At 40.7% G+C, this 13,833-nt stretch overlaps 1 protein-coding gene across 1 annotated transcript in view; it reads left to right on the top strand.

Moving 5' to 3' along the window:
* Positions 1-13,833, top strand: part of NTRK3 (neurotrophic receptor tyrosine kinase 3) — a 217,295-nt gene that overhangs the window by 202,688 nt on the left and 774 nt on the right. The window lies entirely within an intron of this gene.

Genomic DNA, 13,833 nt, shown 5'->3' with positions numbered 1-13,833 from the left:
CAACGCGCCAAGCTCTTCCTTGATGAGGAGACTGTATTTAATAACTGGTTTGTTAGCGTCTTGTGGTTCAACAGCCTCCACGTAGCTCATCCCATCCAGTGCCTTGCTTGTTCATCCATCTTTCTCTTGGGGGTTTGCATCAATCCTTGGCCAAGGGCTAGGTCAACACTTTGATTTAATTTGGGAAGGGAGCATAAAAGGAAGATACCTGGAGAAAGAATCTCTATTTTTTTTTCTGCTGAAGTCAGATTGTGCATATTATCCTTTTAAAACAAAAATAGAAACATTCTCTTTCTATGTATGTTTACTATATATAATTCTTTACTAATCAAGATGTTTTCTCCTATCTATCTCATCTTAAAGGAGAATATTTGTAGCTTGGAGTGGAAATGAGGGGTCCTTGGTGTGCTCTGAGCTTGGTTGTTCTCTTGCAGGCATCTCATTACCAAACTAGGTAACAACATCAATGCAGAGGGGAGTAGGGTTTGCTCTTTGTTTGTGTATGGGGGCTAGGAGGACTCCCCACTAGGACTGATGATGTCACCTAGTTTCTCTAATGAAATGTCTGCAAGAAAACAGCCAGGCACAGAGAGCACCAAGAACCTCTATCTCATCTTGCATATTCTTGTTTCCGATTTACCTGTGCCCTTCCCTCTTCTGCGTCAGATACAGCACCTGTGACTATTTTGCTTGCAAGTAGTTGCTCAGTCCCAGTTTACTTTGAAGCAAAATGCCATAGCAACCCATACCTTGGCTGCTGTCAGTTTTGATGCCATGCATTCTGTTACGTAAACCTCTGTGCCGGATGTATCGCTTTCTCTAGCTTTGTGTTTGTGAGGAATGGTGACCGTAGGACAGACAATCGTGCAGTGAAAAATAGGATGCTCTTATATGCTCTCTAGAAAGAGTACAGAGAAGAGCAACAAAGATGATTAGGGGACCGGAGGCTAAAACATATAAGGAAAGGCTGCTGGAATTGGGTACATCCAGTTTAACGAAGAGAAGGACGAGGGGGGACAGGATAGCAGTGTTCCAATATCTCAGGGGTTGCCATAAAGAAGAGGGAGTGAATCTCTTTTCCAAGGCGCCTGAAGGCAGGACAAGAAGCAATGGATGGAAACTAATCAAGGAGAGAAGCAACCTAGAACTAAGGAGAAACTTCCTGACAGTTAGAACAATTAACCAGTGGAACAACATGCCTCCAGAAGCTGTGAAAGCTCCAACACTGGAAGTTTTTAAGAAGAGACTGGACAGCCATTTGTCTGAAATGGTATAGGGTTTCCTGCCTGAGCAGGGGGTTGGACTAGATGACCTCCAAGGTCCCTTCCAACTTACTATTATTATTATTATTATTATTATTATTATTATTATTATTATTATTATTATTATTATTATTATTATTATTATTATATTCTCACACAAGAACCCCTCTTTTATAATAAAGAAAAGGGCAGCCCAACCTTATGGTAAAATATTCTTTGAAAAAAACAAGACAGCGATTCCTTTTCCATCCAATTGCCTGAGAATGAAGTGCAAAGTAACTTTTAAGCAAATCAATGAGGCTGCTCTAAATGGTATCTCCCTAATTTGAGTGGAGAAATTCGAAGAACCACCCAGTAGCCCTGGAAGTGCCCTTAATCACTTTGAGAGTTTTGCATCATTTCAGGGCAACCAACACATATGGAGAAGTTCTTATTCTGCCTCTTAAGCATAATTTTCCTGATATGGTTTCCCTTCTTGCTATCTAAGTAATCTCACTGGAGATTACTTAGAGAGGTTAGCAAGTACAACAAGTACAAACTGCTACAAAAGTCTCCATAATCTATGAATCTTCCTTAATCATTGGCTCTTCCTGTATAGATTATTAGTTGTTGATAAATTTTACATTTTGATCTTTTTTTTTAGAAATCTCAAAAGTATAGAAGGTGTACATGATCGGTCTAATTGCTCAGTTTTAAAAAAAAAACACCAAAAATATGTGTAAGTCCTAGGACAGAATGTATAAAATAACTTTAGAAAAGAGTCGACAAGGAATAAAATAAGGAAAATTAGCAAATAGCTAGTCAATTGTTAATGCGTGGGAGTAAAATGTGAAAAATATGTCAGCAAAGTTACAAAAATGGCAACAAATAGTTATGGCAAAACCCTGTATTAATAAATGGGGCCTATTAGTATCTGATGTTCTCTGCTTAAATGTTTGGATAAAAAAGACTATATTTTGGATGACACATTTCAGAAGCATATATTAAAAGCAATGCATTCTTAAAATGGAATTTTAAGAATGGGTTTAGAAGCAGGCACATTAGGGAAGAGAAACAGACACACTTTGCATATTTGATAAACAATTACAAAGAGAAATGGACGTGAATTTCCCAATTTTACAAAAGGCTGGGGTCTTGCAACACTTCTAATATGCATTTGATGTATGGGGAAATACTCTTAATGGAACCAGGGGGCTTCGTATTTTTATTCATATTTTGTGGATATGGAGTTTCAAATGATCCATGCATATACTTTGCAGTCTGTGGATCCTTTAAGATCTCACACTGAATGTCCAACATTTGGCCATGAACAATACAATTTTACCTTCTCTGTTCCTTTAATATTAGCACACAACTATTCTTTGGGGTGTTATTTCTTACTGAGGTCAGACGTCAGTATGTTGGACAGGAGCAAGATATACCTGTATTCTCTCTGGCCAAATATACTATATAACGTAATAAAAATATAATAGTCTAGTGAAGAAAAGGACCAGGGGTGACATGTTAGCAGTGTTCCAATATTTTAAGGGCTGCCACAAAGAAGAGGGGGGTAAACCTATTTATCAAAGCATCAGAAGGCAGGACAAGAAGCAACAGATGGAAGCTTGTTAAACAAAAATGCAACCTAGAAATAAGGAGAAATTTCCTGACAGTGAGAACAATTAACCCGTGAAACGGGTTGCCTTCAGAACTTGTGGGTGCTCAGTCACTAGAGGTTTTTAAGAAGAGATTGGATAGCCATTTGTCCAAATGGCATAGGGTCTCCTGCTTGTGCAGGGGGTTGGACTAGAAGACCTCCAAGGTCCCTCCCAATTCTGTTACTCTGTTTTGTTCTGTCCTCTGGCTTAGGTCTTGGGATATGCAGCCCTTTGATTTTGATATACTTCCACACAGTCCTGCCTTAGTTCAACTAGAAACAGTCCTAGATTGTTCTAACTAACTTGGCTATGCTTCCTCAGCCTCTGAGGTGGTCTCTGTGCATTGTGAGAAATAAATGTTCCTCATGTCCTCTTAGGAGAGCATCTTGGGGTCATAAAAGCCACCAGGGAACTTCTGCTGGCTTGTCACAGCTGTAGCTCGGCTTAATACAGCTCTTTATTCATTCGTCTCCTGAGATTATCTTCCTCCTCTTTGCTTAAATGACCCCTCTCCTCGTCCCACTTCCCATTTGCTGGAAGGGGAAGGGGAAGCGTTCCAAAGATTTTGGATTTGTGCCCTTTTCAGTTTTATCAGACTTCAGTGTTTTGTCATTTGGAATGGCTCCATGCCTAAAAGAAGTCCAGAAAAAACAAAATGTGCAATTCTGGAAAAAAAAAATGCATCATGCATTACAAGGCAATAGTAGGATTTGAATTAGTATAGGGAAGATGGCCTCTTAGCAGACATGGCATGATTTCAACCTGGAACTTTAAAGGATGAAGGATCTTTGCTGTAGAAATGTCAGAGAATGGACTTTGGTATGCCTGCTTTTCCCCGTTTACGCCCCAAAGGTGCTTTTCCAAAAGGCAACTGGACTTTTTTGGGGGTTTTTTTTCCCCTTGAAAACATTTGCTTCTCATCCAAGAAGATTCATCAATTTCTGGGAGGAGAAGCCAAATGTTTTCAAGGGAACCCCCCCCCCCCAAAAAAAAAAAAAAGTCCAGTTGCCTTTTGGAAAAGCACCATTTGGGACAACCATGACCTGGATGATTGAGACTTTCCATAGACAATTTTCCAGTTTACAATTCTTTTTAACTTAAACAAGCCCCAGGGCTTTGAGACATGCTTCAATCAAACATCCTGAGCCAGCCTATAGAACAACGGCTCCCAACCTTTTCTATACCCTGTACCCCTAGAACTCTTCTGATATATTATTATTATTATTATTATTATTATTATTATTATTATTATTATTATTATTATTATTAATAATAATAATAATAATAATAATAATAATAATAATAATAATAATAAAGTTGGAAGGGACCTTGGAGGTCATCTAGTCCAACCCCCTGCTCAGGCAGGAAACCCTACACCATTTCAGACAAACGGCTGTCCAGTCTCTTCTTAAAAACTTCCAGCATTCACCACTTCTGGAGGCAGGTTGTTCCATTGGTTAATTGTTCTAACTGTCAGGAAGTTTCTCCTTAGTTCTAAGTTGCTTCTCTCCTTGATCAGTTTCCACCCATTGCTTCTCGTCCTGCCTTCAGGTGCCTTGGAGAATAGCTTGACTCCCTCTTCTCGCACCCCTTACAAAAGTTCGAAATAACGACAACGAATTATGCATATACACTATAATTTTGAAAACCCAAGTTTTTGCACCCCCTGGAATGTTGTCTCGCACCCCCAGGGGATGCAAGCACCCCCGGTGGGGAACCCGTGCTATAGAATGTGTTGGGTTATATGTGTGGATGGATTGTTTTAGACTGAATTCCAGTGAAATTTTTCAGAAGATTTCTCAAAAGAGCCATTTCTCATATTTACGACTCACGGGTCACAGATACTCCAGTAAATTTGTGTGTGGTCTCCCATCTCCCAACAGTGATTCTGAATGCTTACATGGATTAAAATAACAGCTCAAGGTAAACAATACATAGAAGCAAACCTTGGGAGCAGAGCTCACTTCTATTGCCTCTCAGTTCTTCTGAGCAATTCTGGGGGAAAAAATTAAACCCATGTTAAAAATATCTGGGTTATTTTCTCTTTGACATGGTTTTACTTACATGAGAATTGAGTAGAGGTGAACGGCAATGGGTAGCAACTCTTCCACTGCACCTTAGTTAGCAGGGCTACTTTAAACTTTAATTTACCACTCTTTAACTTGGAATTTTGAATCTTTCCGGAAAGACTGTCTTTGCACATGCATAAGTGCCTCTCAAATCAGGTCACCTTCAAATCGAATCAATTTGAAGGTGTCTGATGCAATTGAGAAAATCCATTCAAAGGTAATTCACTTGGAGCTGTATATTCAAATCCTGTAAATAGACAGGCCAAGCATTTCCTTTGTGCAAACAAGTGCAAAACAGCCCCTTTAGACAATCCCTTTGGGATTTTTTAGTGTTGCTAATGTGTTTAGTGTTTATAGTTTTAATGTGGTTTTTATGCTGGCTTAATTTTGATTGGGAGTCACCCAGAATTGGTTTATAAGGTGGATGGCTATATAAACAAGCAAATATATATAAAGATAAAGTTTTCCCCTGTCCAGTTATGTATGACTCTAAGGCAGTGATGGCGAACCTTTTAGAGACCGAGTGCCCAAAAACCGCCCCGCCGACCTGCCCACCCCCTACTCCGCCCCCTGCTCTGCCCCATCCATCTGCAGGGCCACCCACTGCCTCCATGGCCTGCCGCAGATTGCCCAGGCAGCCTGCAGCACCATGGCAGCCACGCCCTCTGCCTGCACCCCGTAGCATCATCTGCGCACGATGGGGCACGAGGGCAGAGTCTTGTTCCTGCTGCCCGGCTGCCATGTCCTTGGCTGCACTACTCTGCATGGACCGCGCCTGAGGGTGACTCTCCTCCAGGGGGCTGCTGGTGAGGAGGGGGCAACGGGGAGAGGTGGGGCTGGGGCAACAGCACATGTGCCCACAGAGAGGGCTTTGAGTGCCGCCTCTGGCACGCGTGCCATAGGTTCGCCACCACTGCTCTAGGCATGGTGCTCATCTCTTTTTCTTGGCCGAGGGAACCAGTGTTGACCAAAGCCAGTGGTCATGTGGCCAGTGTGAGTATCCTTTGAGGCACATAGAACACTGTTACCTTCCCACTAAAGTGGGATTCCGGATTCCGGATCTCCTTACTTTCCGCCGCGCCCTCAAGACATGGCTTTTCCAACAAGCGGGCCTGGCCTAGGGAGGATTTTTAAATTGGGTTTCTTAGAAATTTTAATTACCACAACACTAAAATATTGGTTTTAATTTGGTTTTATTCGGTGGGGTGTGTGGGTTTGTCTTTGTTTTTTAAAAATGTTGTGAGCCACCCTGAGTCCTTCGGGAGAAGGGCGGGATACAAATTGAATAAAATGAAAAAAAAAAAAAAATGAAAAAATCTACTCGCATTTGCATACTTTCAAAGTGCTAGATGGGCAGGAACTGGGGCTAGTAACGGGAACTCACTCCACCATGCAGTGCTCTGGTCTCGAACTTGGATTGTCAGCTTTCCAGCTGACAAGCTTAGGGTGTTTAACCACTGAGCCTTTGTGCCCCCCCCTCCAGAAAACATATATAGCCAGTGGTGGGAATCAGCCAGTTTGCACCAGTTCGGTAGAACCGGTAGCTAATTTTTTGTTGAGTTCTGGCCCAGGCCCAGAACAGACTTCAAGAAGCGGCATCCATACAGAGAACTGGTTGTTCACATATTTGAATCCCACCATGATATATAGCCTATTTCTACATAGTTTTTACATGGGAGTTCATGTAAAAACGAGACCCTTTGACTTCCAAACTAGTCTATACAATAGAGTTGGATCACCAGGGTCTGCTGCAGAGTTGAAGCATTTTGGTTTGTTGTGTTTCATTCTTTAAAAGGTTTTGTGGTAGCTCACTTTTAACAGTACCAACAGTAGCAGTTAGTGGCTAATTTTATTCCTCCAATGTCCTAGTGGCACCTTCCATTTTACAATGGAAGAGGTACGACTGTCAAGATGACTTTGTGGTAGTTTCCCTACAATGTTTGCTCAAGGATCAGCCATTGGAAGCGCTTTAGAAAAATATTATGGATTGTCCTCTAGGGTAAGAGCATCCTTCCTCCACCCATAGAAATTATTCTAGTGACTTTTTATCTGAAGAAGGGGAGGAATGGCCACAGGTGACTAATAATTTGCACCTTAGAAGCCATACTCAAGAGCAGAAAACAGAACTTGGCCACATATTTCAACCTGAATACTCCTCAGAGCCCGATTTAGTATGTTAAACAGAACTCTAATTAGCACTTTAAGGAATGGATGCTCTCTGCTTTGCGAACCATATTCTAGAAGCAATTGTAAAACTGACAATCCCAATTATTTATTTGTTTGTTTGTTTGTTTATTTACTTGCTTGTCCTCTGATAGTTCAGGGTGGTTCGCATAGGGATATCCCCTAATTTCATTCCCCTGGGCTTTGAGAAGACAATCACCTACTAAGATCTATGACTAAACTGGGATTTGATCTGCCCAGTCTTAACTCAATGCTACCTCTTCTACCTCATTTCAGATCTTGTTTAGCCATATATAAGAACAAACAAGACTGATTCTTTCTTGGTCAGGCCCCTGCTTTTGCCTTTACTAACTGCTAGAGGTCTTCAGGTTTTGGGATCTAAACATTTCCCTATCTGGGAACTGAATCTGGGCTCTTTGGAATGAGAAGCAGATTCTGTACCACTGAGATATGGCTCTACCCTCAGTAGATGCAGGGATAGTCAACCTTGGCTCTTTTATGACTCGTGGACTTCAACTCCCAGAATTCCTGAGCCAGCTAAGCTAAGCTGGCTCAGGAATTCTGGGAATTGAAGTCCACGAGTCATAAAAGAGCCAAGGTTGACTACCCCTGGTAGATGGCTACCTCTCATGATCCAAGAGGAACATATGAACCTTCTACATGTGTGGTTCCTCTACCTTATCATAAAATTCTCCAGGGATGCTTGACTTCTGAATGCTGTTGAATTACATCTCCCAGCATCTCACCCTGTGGGTCACGATGACTGAAGTTTCTGGAAGTCATAGCTTACAAAGGTTGGGAATGCTGCATGTCCCAGAGATTTAATATATCCAAATCATAACGGATCAGCTGCAGGGGCAATGGCAGTCGTAGATGGCAATGGCAGTCATTCCCAACAGTGAAAACAAGTTCCTGACAAAGCAATTTCCTATCAGTGAGACCAATTGACCAATAGAACAGTTTGCCTCTTAGAGTTGTGGGTGTTCCGTTGCTGGACGCTTTCAGGGGAAAAAAATGGACATCCATTTGGATGATATAAAAACCCCCGCCTTGGGCAAAGGGGTCAGATTAGAGAAGACCTCCACAGTCCTCCAGTCCTATGAGTCTATGGTTGAGATCTTATATATGGAATTAAGTAAACTTTGCTTGGTAGATGACAAGGGGGCCTGAAAACCATTGGTGAAATGTGTGTGCAGGTCTGTGTTTGTGTCTTTATATGTCTGTGTGTATGTGTGAGCTGTGCTGTGCTGTGCGGAGGTGGCAGAGGAGAAAATGTAGTATTGGTGGTGAAAAGGTAAGGCAAAGGGGGATAGTGAACAGAAGCCTTTCTGTACCAAGCAGCATCATTTCACCAGTCCTTCCAGCCTCCCTCTCCAGCCACTGCCTTGCCATCATGGGAGGTATCTATCATGACCTGCAGACCAGTCGTAATTCACTCCGAGCCCCGTTGTCTTCATCAGCAAATATCAAAGCCTCCCCATGCTCATGCTTTACTTCATGACTGCCAAGAATATCATCGCTCACCAGTGGGTGAAAGAAACAAATGCCTTGTTCAACACCCTTCCCCACTTTCTAAGCTGAAATTTTCATGATGGATGGTTTGGATAGCTTTGGGCTCCATCGGCTTTCCTAATAGCATAGAACAGACCAGGGTAGGGTATTCTTTCTCCTGTCCTAGTTTCAAAAGCAATTTCCGGCATAAACCCTGATTCCAAATGACCGCATTTTTGCACCTTACAAGCCAACCTATAATACAGCATATTCTACAGGCATGGAGTTATGTATCATTTATCCTTGAGAATCCCCTTCTTAGATTGGATTAAAAATTGTACGTGGCTGCATAAGGAATGGATTCTGAACAAGAAAGCGGCAGTTGTTCTTATTTTTAATTCAAATTACATTTTGGCTTGCAAAATAAGGAGTTCTGACCGGTCCCCTCTCTGCTGACCGTATTTTGAGTTTAGACCATATGGATAGTCCTTGACTTACTATCATTTGCTTAGCGACTTTTCAAAGCTACAAGGGCACTAAAAAAAAATTAGTTACAACTGGCACTGGCATGTTTCAGCTGTTGCGACATCCCCATGGTCACGTGACCAGAATTCAGGCACTTGGCAAGCATCATGAATCCATTATGGTTGTCGAACATTCCTAGCCAGCTTCCAACAAGCAGAGTCAATAGGGGAAGCCATATTTGTTTAACAACCTCAAGATTCACTCAATCATTGCAGTGATGCAGTTACAGCCATGGCAAGAAAGATAGTAAAATTGGACACAACTTACTTAACAATCGCCTCGCTTAGCAACAGAAACTCCGCTCCAAGTTGCGGTGATAAGTCAAGGACTATCTGTATTGGTACTAAAAAGGCAATATTCATCCTGATGCAATCCATATTCCAAAGCCTTTTGAAATTTACTGATCCCATATCCCAGGTATGGTGTCAGTATGCTGACACTGTTTATATATATATGAAATACCTCCAAGCAAACAACATCCTGGTTTCTGCTCCATATGAAATCAACTTGGGGTTTCGAACAAGCAACCTTTTGAGAAACATATAAGAAGATGTGTAAGAGCATTTTCACAAGTGACATTTAAATAGCATTTGGATATCTTGTTCCGTGTATACATTCGAAAATTGTTTCTAGGGCTAAAAGGAAAAAGAGACTGGACCATTAATGACATCCTTATAATTCAACCTTCTGTTTCCAAAATGGAACATGCAGTATGTAGAATATCAAGGATACTTTTGATTATTTTATTGGATATGATATTTAAAGGTATATTTAGAATAGAATAGAATAGAATAGAATAGAATAGAATAGAATAGAATAGAATAGAATAGAATAGAATAGAATCTGGAAGGGACCCTGGAGGTCTTCTAGTCCAGCCCTCTGCTCAAGCAGGAGAACCTACATCATCTCAGACAGGTGATTACACATGAAGGTGATTACACATGAAGATTTTATTTAGCTAACCTTCCTGAACTTGGGAACCTCTAGAAATGCAGACTTAGATATAACCATTGCTGAGAATTCTGAGTGTTAAAATGCATGCATCTCCAGTGAGATTAATTACCAGTGTGATTAATTATCAGTAGAAATCCCATTCTAGTTGTTGTTCAAGCCACTGTTTCTCAGGTAACTTTTCCTAATACTGTCAACATTCATTTCTGCTCAGTACAAATTTTGGGAGTTGTAATCTAATTTATCTAGAGCATACATGTTTAGGGGAGGCTGCATAAGTCAATTCCATTTCGTTTCCATATAAACCTGCAGCATTTTAGAATGCCCTAAATTACACTTTAAACAAGCACTTTTGTAATATTTTAGTAAAGTTAGTAAATAATGTCATTGTAACAGGGCAGCAACACTATGAAGGGATAATTATAACTCTAGCATCACTCCCATAAAGAATGAATCAGGCCAGTGTGCTTATATATACACAGCCTCCTTGTGAATTTGCAAGCTGTTCTTTAAGCATTTTGCATCTTTTTAATAATGCAAAAGAGAAAGAGAGATTGAGAGAGACTGAAGACTTGTGAAAATGCTCTACAAATAGATACTACAGCTTCCAGTGAGAAAAGGGAGGTGGCCTAAAGACTGAAAGATTGACAAATGTTTCACTGAGACTTTCATGAGACTGATTATGACATATGGGGTCTACCAACTTCACTATTAGCTAGAGTTACCCTATGTGGCCAATACATTTGATAAATAATAATTTTAGGAGGAATTACAGTTCACTCTTTTCAAAGTTTGGTAGAGTCTATTGCCATATAAAACCCTTACCCTACATTTTTCACCAGTTCTTATTTGAGATTGGTGAAAAAAAATATTGGCTTCTGCTATTTAAAAGAATGAAAAGGTGATCTCTAAGAAATTCTCAAGGGTGGTGTTCTTGTGCGACTTTTTCAGTCACATTTGAACCCATACTGTTCTTGTTTTACAAGCTAGCCAAGAGCTATATATATAAAAACATTTTTTCCAGAGATCTGTGCCACTTGCCTTGTTTCTCATGCTTCTGTTAAATCCCAAGAGAAAATACTAGAAAAGAACTCTTCCTATGGGTTTTTTCAGATGAGAAGTATGGGCAGACAAAGTGAGAAATGGCATTAGAGAAAAAAAAATATATCTTTTTTCATCAGCTGAAAAGAGTTTTATATGATGGAAGATATTACAACAATATTGTATCACAGTATAACATACTTTCATTTAGGTGACCAATTCAAGTGCTTTAGACCTGCACATTTTTTATGGTCATTTTATATTTCTTCCTAAGTGCCAAAACATCCAGATTTCCAAAATTCAGTACAGATCAAAAAATAGAGAGTCAGTTCCCAAAGGAACACAGATAAACCATTATAGTGCATAAATGCTACTCAGAACGAGCTACAAATTGGATATATCCCAAAAGATTTTAAATAATATTTAGGAAGTAGGCAACTGTATCAATTTAGACAGAACAGGAACACCCAAGAGTGATGAAGAAAAAACAGATTGATTTCAGTTTGATACAATGTTGAAAGCTGGTATATTGTGGTGGTTAAAAATATGAGCTATAAGCTGCAAGGACCTGGGAAAAAAATCTCTACTTAGGCCTTGATCCTCTTCTGAATAAAGATTATCCTCCAAATTCACAGTTATGGCCTTCAATCTGTGCTCTAGAAGGCTAATGCAAGCAATAATTTTCTGCTGTAGACAACTTAGAAATCTAGTGCTAGCATCAAGCAGGAGACTGACAATGAAAATCTTCATGAAAACAGAAGAAAGAAAAGTAGCAAGCAATGCCCTACAGACTAAGGATTGAAAGATGACATCCCTTAAAACCCTGGTGGGTTTAAATTGGTTTTTTTTTTTTCCTACTCTGCCTGTTGTACAGAAAAGACAAGGCTATAAGTAGTCACCAATCTCTTGCACAATTGATACTCATGCACACAATGTATTCTCAGGAACTAGAAATAATTTAAAATATCCTATATTATTTTACCGAAGTGGCAGAGATTTCTACATCCCTTAGAACATGCCAGTGAATATTGCAACTGAATTGTATTTCCCCATTAAACAATATTTAAGAGTTTGGGTCATCTTCTATTTGTTCTCCTAGAACAAGCATTCAGCCTGGTCTTCCATTTATTTTAGACATTTGAATCCAATTTTAAGATGCGCAAGCTTGCTGATAAAAAAAATGAAAATAAAAGGAAAAGGAAACAACAATCAAGTAACACGGCAACACTCAATCTAATCCAAGTATCGGCAGGAAACATGAAATCAGTCATATGAAAATCAGAATGCGGAGGTTTTTAAATCCCACCTAAAAAAATAAACTAACTAAGGCTATTTCCTTCTTTTCTCTTCTGTTGTGTGGTTTAAATCACACATTTTTAGCACCAGGGACCGGTTACGTGGAGAGAGGTTTTTCCACGGACAGGAGGGGCTGTGGTTTTGTGTGCTGCCTGCATCCCACAGATGGGGCTTTGCTTGTTTGTGCGGTCCGGTTGCTGGCATGCAGCGGCCCAGTACTGGTCCACGGGCCTGGGGTTGGGGACGCCTGGTTTAAATTCATCCAGGCCCAAGTGGTCTGGGAATTCTCCCAGATCAATATAGCATAAATGCAGTGTGGAACCAAGAGGTTTACTGAGCACTGTCTCTGATGTTCTGGTTCCTCCTAATTTGTCATCAGATCCGCCATTTGATACGGAGAGTCTAAATTCTCTGCATTCTCCTCATCTCCTAAATTCTGAGGAGAAAGAAGTTCCCCCAGAATGGATTCTGGCATGAGTCCGAAAGCTCAGAAGACTAAAACTCTGGTCCCCATAACCAACCCAGATTGGATCCTGCAACCTAATCCTGGGACACGTATATTTGCCTTCATTCATGAGAGTCTAAATCAGGGATAGTCAACCTTGGCTCTTTTATGACTCGTGGACTTCAACTCCCAGAATTCCTGAGCCAGCACAGCTGGCTCAGGAATTCTGGGAGTTGAAGTCCACGAGTCATAAAAGAGCCAAGGTTGACTACCCCTGGTCTAAATTCTTAGGGGTAGGCCTCCAAGATGGCCAGACCAGTGCTGACAACCGTGCCTCCAATTCTGTGCTCTGCTTGTCTGCTTTCTCTGCTTCTGTTTTTCTGGAGACAACCTGGGATGGTGGTGGTGGTGAAGAGAAGGCAAAGAATGAGATCCGTCATTCTTCCTATAGTTTACAACCACCTCAATGAACTATTTTCCAAAGTGAGGGAAAGCCACTTTGGAGTCTTAGCCATATCCACCACCTTTGTTATTACCAAGGCCAGTAAAACAATTTCATCTTGTTCTGGCCCAATGTTACTAAAAAGCAGTGGGAGGTATCAAAGATTTGGTAGATTTTTCCCAAGAGAAAGTGTCAAGAGTTCCAACTAGTGAACCCAACCAAGTAAATACCTCTGAGACTTTTCAGGCTCTTCATGCAAAACTTTATTGAGTACGCCATACTGGCACATATGAAAGTAAAACCATCTCTGATCAGACCCCACCCAGGTAATGATAGTAAAAGCACTTTCTTCTTCCTCCTCCTCCTCCTCATGTTGCCCAATCAAGTTGAAATATATTGTTGTGGGAAAGCATTTCTGGATCCTGGCAATTGTCCTTGGTTCCCACAGTCTGTTCCCTTAATCTTAATCTTCCCTCCCCCCCCCCCCCCC

This window comes from Protobothrops mucrosquamatus, unplaced genomic scaffold, assembly GCF_001527695.2.
Source record: "Protobothrops mucrosquamatus isolate PMUCROS unplaced genomic scaffold, P.Mucros_1.0 scaffold567, whole genome shotgun sequence".
NCBI lineage: Eukaryota > Metazoa > Chordata > Lepidosauria > Squamata > Viperidae > Protobothrops > Protobothrops mucrosquamatus.
Note: the sequence above shows the minus strand (reverse complement) of the source record. Positions and strands in the feature narration are given on the sequence as shown.